We start from the raw sequence: 6,000 nt of genomic DNA on the forward strand, positions 1-6,000 counted from the left end.
TGTACAGAATTTTCAGGGCAGAGATCAGAGAGGAGAGAGTTGCAAAGAGAAAGTCTAAGATTAACAGAGGGTCTTTCACTGAGTGTTTATTTGCATATGAGGAAATTCCTTTAAGCTAGGGATACAGGCAGAGGGGATTGAAACTGAAAAGCAGTAAGCCTAACAACCACCAGTGCACAAAGAAGTGGAAACAATTTGTGTTTCTACTTACCAAGTGAAAAGACCTTAATACATAAGCCATTACTTAGAATCTTCTAGACAGCTATCCCTTAGTAGTAGTTCTATATTAACTATAGGCTCAATGGTGTACTTGACTCACACAAACAAGCTTCAATAGTCAGGCCTCAAAAGGTTCAGACTGATTCAAAGTAATTTAATTATATGTTATAACATCACTCTGTTCTTTTTAAAGGAATACAACACAATGTAGCACCCAGAAGGTTCAGCATCCAATAAAAACCCTAGAAGGATTTCAAAGAAGTGGAGACAAATCAGCCATTAAAAAAGACCCATGTGACAACAGAAAAAGGATTTGGCAGATGACGATCTTCAACAGTTGTTATAATTATCTCTGTGAGTACAAGAAGATAGAGGAAAATTGAATATGATGAGAAGAGAAATGGAATACATAAAAAAGATCCAGATGCAACATCTGGATGAAAATGACACTCTCTAAAACGAAAATCTTACCAGTAATACTTAACTGATTAGACACTGCAAAAAAATTAGCAATAAAAGCTGTGCAAAATGAAATACAGAAAACAATGAATTAAATTTCAATGACCTATGGGAAATATCAAATATATTTTATATATTAGAGAAAGGGTGGTACACAGACGTTTATGGGTACAAAAATATATTTGAAGAAATCATAGCTGAAAATGTTCCAAATTTGATGAAAATTTTAGGGACAGAAATTCAAGAAGTTCAACCAACTTAAGTAGGAGAAACATTAAAAAAAAATTCAACAAGGTACATAAAAATAAAATTGCTGAAAACTGCTAATACAGAAAAAAAAATCTTAAAAGGAGTTAAAGGGGAAAAACATAGGAACAAAACCAAGAAAAACAGCCCACTTTTTGCCAAAGAGTTTGCAAGCCAGAAGATAATAGAGTGACGTCTTTAATGTACTGGAAGAAAAAACTGTCAATCTAGAATTCTATAACTGCAAAAAAGTTTTGCAAAAATGACAAAAAAAATAAATAAAGATTTTATTCAGATACACAAAAGAGCTTTCAAGGCCAACAGTCCTGCATTACAAGAAATACTAAAGGAAGTTCTTATTGGCAGAAGTCAAAAAATACCTGATACTAGAATGAAACGTTAATCTACACAAGAGAATAAAATGTGCTAGCAATGGTGATTATGTAAATAAAAATACAAGAGAGTTTGTCTAATTTTTAAAAGCTCTTTAAAAGATGATCATTCAAAGGAAAAATAAAAAATGTCTTGCAGTTCTATAACAAACGCAGAAAGAGTGTGTATGACGTCACTAGCACATGAACATTAATTAAGTAGGTGTGGAGTAGAAGTGTAACATTGTAATCTCTGTCAGTATAAGCAAATGATACAATATTATTTGGAAGTAGACTATAAGTAAAAGATATATATTGCAAACACTAGCATAGCCACTCTAACATAAAATAACTTAAATAATAAGCGAATAACATGTATAAATAAAATCATAAAAATTCAATATTTCTCAAAGGAAGTAGGAAAAAAGAAAATAAGAAAAAAGTGGCAAATGGAAAATAAATATCAAGATTTTAATAACAAGGTTTACCCATTTTACCGTGTTGATAATGAAATTGAATGTAAGTGTTTTAAACACATCAATAACAATGCAGTGATTAAGATAAACCTACCTCCAAAGAGAATAAAATGGAAAATTTTCAGATAACTATACAGAAACTTGCCTAAGAGAGTATATATTTCTTCATACAAAGGAATTGCTAAATTCATGTGTAAGCCCATATAGACCTAATACAATGCCCTTTAGTTCCTGACTACGCTTCAAGCTTTTGTTTGAGAGGAATTTACACAAAAGTTAGGGAATGAGATCTGAGAATTTGGAAGGAGTGCGGCTGTTTTGTTTTCTTGTGATTTTCAGCATCATATTCTTTTAAGAATTGGGTGGTGATCATTTTTATAATTTTAGATTTTGCCTGTAGCTAAGCAGGAGAAAAAAGAAATAGTTCATCTGTTCCGTTGTTGGGATACTTTCCAGATATGTTGAATACCCGAGGCAAGGCTGTTGATTGAGAATAGTTTCTAAAATTGAAATTTTCTGTACTACCAAGCAATTCTTTTTTTTTTTTTTTTTTTTTTTTCCACTGAGTATTTCTTGACCAGCTGCTTGGCAGCTAATGGGTAAGACTTTCAAAGATTTAAAGATTTTCTGAAAGACTTTTTTTTCTTTGTAGTGAAGTAAACAGATTTAAACATATGGCTTAATAGTATAATTTAGAATGAATATATATGATACAAAATGAATTTTAATTGATTTTTTTATTCTAGGAGCTATGGAAGTATGGTCTAGCAGTTTGAGATTAGAAATGCAAGCCAAAAATCATTGAGATTCTGTGGCTATAAACATTAATTGCTTTGCCTTCTAACACTTTCTTACTTTTTTTGGAATTTTCATCTTTTCCTGAATGTTACAAAATTTAATTTCTAAGTAATTCATCTACCCTGAAAAAATTTTAATATGTATATAATCATAATTCCAAGTATTTTCTCAAAATTTTAATAAATTTTTCTTAATTTTGACTTGTAAAATGGCTCACAAGTTTCAGAGGATCATAAGACTACAATTCTTGACTAGTTCATAAGCTTTTAACAGGTTGTTTCCTACTTTTACTAAGAAGTGCCATATTTACCTTTTAAATATATACATTTTTTGTCTCCTATCATTTGCCAGCTATTACAAAGACTGGTAACTACATATCAAAAAAGTGTGGTTTTTGCCACATTCAATATCAGTTCAGGTCAGCTCAGTCATGTCCGACACTTTGGACCCCATGGACTGCAGAACGCCAAGCCTCCCTGTCAATCACCAACTCCCAGAGTTCACTCAAACTCATGTCCACTGAGTCGGTGATGCCATCCAACCATCTCATCCTCAGTTGTCCCCTTCTCCTTCTCCTTCTGCCTTCAATTTTTCCCAGCATCAGGGTCTTTTCCAATGAGTCAATTCTTTGCATCAGGTGGTGAAAGGACTGGAGTTTCAGCTTCAGCATCAGTCCTTCCAATGAATATTCAGGGACTCTCAAGAGTCTTCTCCAGCACCACAGTTCAAAAGCATCAATTCTTCAGCATTCCAGCTTTCTTTATAGTCCACTCTCACATCCATATATGACTACTGGAAAAACCATAGCTTTGACTAGAAGGACCTTTTTTGGCAAAGTAATTTCTCTGCTTTTTAATGTGCTGTCTAGGTTGGTCAGAATTTTTCTTCCACGGAGCAAGCATCTTTTAATTTCATGGCTGCAGACACCATCTTCAGTGATATTGGAGCCCCCAAATATAAAGTCTGACACTGTTTCCACTGTTTCCCCATCTATTTCCCATGAAGTGATGGGACCAGATGCCATGGTATTAATTTTCTGAGTGTAGAATTTTAAGCCAACTTTTTCACTCTCCTCTTTCACTTTCATCAAGAGGCTCTTTAGTTCTTCTTTGCTTTCTTCCATGAGGGTGGTATCATCTGCATATCTGAGGTTATTGATATTTCTCCCAGCAATCTTGATTCCAGCTTGTGTTTCATCCAGCCCGGCACTTCGCATGATGTACTCTGCATATAAGTTAAATAAGCAGGGTGACAATATACAGCCTTGACGTATTCCTTTCCCAATTTGGAATCAGTCGTTGTTCCATGACCAGTTCTAACTGTTGTTTGCTGACCTGCATACAGATTTCTCAAGAGACAGGTTAGGTGGTCTGGTATTCCCATTTCTTTCAGAATTTTCCACATTTTGATGTGATCCACACAAAGTCTTTGGTGTAGTCAATAAAGCAGAAGTAGATGTTTTTCTGGAACTCTCTTGCTTTTTCAATGATCCAACAGATGTTGGCAATTTGATCTCTGGTTCCTCTGCCTTTTCTAAAGCCAGCTTGAACTTCTGGAAGTTCATGGTTCATGTACTGTTGAAGCCTGGCTTGGAGAATTTTGAGCATTACTTTGCTAGTGTGTGAGATGAGTGCAATTGTGCAGTAGTATGAGCATTCTTTGGCATTGCCTTTCTTTGGGATTGGAATGAAAACTGACCTTTTCCAGTCCTGTGGCCACTGCTGAGTTTTCCAGATTTGCTGGCATACTGAGTGCAACACTTTCACAGCATCATCTTTTAGGATTTGAAATAACTCAACTGGAATTCCATCACATCCACCAGCTTTGTTTGTAGTGATGCTTCCTAAAGCCCACTTGACTTCGCATTCCAGGATGTCTGGCTCTAGGTGAGTGATCACACCATCATGGTTATCTGGGTCATGAAGATCTTTTTTGTACAGTTCTTCTGTGTATTCTTGCCACCTCTTCTTAATATCTTCTGCTTCTGTTAGGTCCATACCATTTCTGTATTTTGTTGTGCCCATCTTTGCATGAAATGTGCCCTTGGTATCTCTAATTTTCTTGAAGAGGTCTCTAGTCTTTCCCATTCTATTGTTTTCCTCTATTTTACAATGATCATTGAGGAAGGCTTTCTTATCTCTCCTTGCTATTCTTAGGAACTCTGCATTCAAATGGATATATCTTTCCTTTTCTCCTTTGCCTTTATCGTCTCTTCTTTTCTCAGCTATTTGTAAGACCTCCTCAGACAAGCATTTTGCCCTTTTGCATTTCTTTTTCTTGGGGATGGTCTTGATCCCTGCCTCCTGTACAATGTCACGAACCTCTATCCGTAGTTCTTCAGGCACTCTGTCTATCAGATTTAATCCCTTGAATCTATTTCTCACTTCCACTGCATAATCATAAGGGATTTGATTTAGAGCATACCTGAATGGTCTCATGGTGGTTTTCCCTACTTTCTTCAATTTAAGTCTGAATTTTGTAATAAGGAGTTCATGATGTGAGCCACAGTCAGCTTCTGGTATTGTTTTTGCTGACTTATATAGCTTCTACATCTTTGGCTGCAGATAATATAATCAGTCTGATTTCTATATCAAACATCTGGTGATGTCCATGTGTAGAGTTTTCTCTTGTGTTGCTGGAAGAGGGTGTTTGCTATGACCAGTGCACTCTCTTGAGAAAACTCTATTAGCCTTTGCCCTGCTTCATTCTGTATTCGAAAGCCAAATTTGCCTGTTACTCCAGGTATTCCTTGATTTCCTACTTTTGCATTCCAGTCCCCTATAATGAAAAGGACATCTTTTGGGGGTGTTATTTCTAGAAGGTCTTGTAGGTCTTCATAGAACCGTTCAACTTCAGCTTCTTCAGCATTACTGGTCGGGGCATAGACTTGGATTACTGTGATACCAAATGGTTTGCCTTGGAAATTAACAGAGATAATTCTGTTGTTTTCGAGATTGCAACCAAGTACAGCATTTTGGACTCTTTTATTGACTATGGTGGCTACTCCATTTCTTCTAAGGAATTCTTGCCCAGAGTAGTAGATATAATGGTCATCTGAGTCAAATTCACCCATTTCAGTCCAGTTTAGTTCACTGATTCCTGAAATGTTGATGTTCAGTCTTGCTATCTCCTGTTTGACCACTTCCAATTAACCTTGATTCATGGACCTAAGATTCCAGGTTCCTATGCAATATTGCTCTTTACAGCATCAGACTTTACTTCCCTTACCAGTCACATCCACAACTGGGTTTTGGTTTTGTTTGGCTCTGTCTCTTCATTCTTTCTGGAATTAGTTCTCCACTGATCTCCAGTAGCATTTTGGGCACCTACCTACCTGGGGAGTTCAATATAATACTCCATTTGATATAATACTCCACTAACCCTTTTAGGCCAGAACAATAGGCATAATGAGCTTTGCACATTTTAAAATA

Source organism: Bos mutus, chromosome 12, assembly GCF_027580195.1.
Source record: "Bos mutus isolate GX-2022 chromosome 12, NWIPB_WYAK_1.1, whole genome shotgun sequence".
NCBI classification, from domain to species: domain Eukaryota; kingdom Metazoa; phylum Chordata; class Mammalia; order Artiodactyla; family Bovidae; genus Bos; species Bos mutus.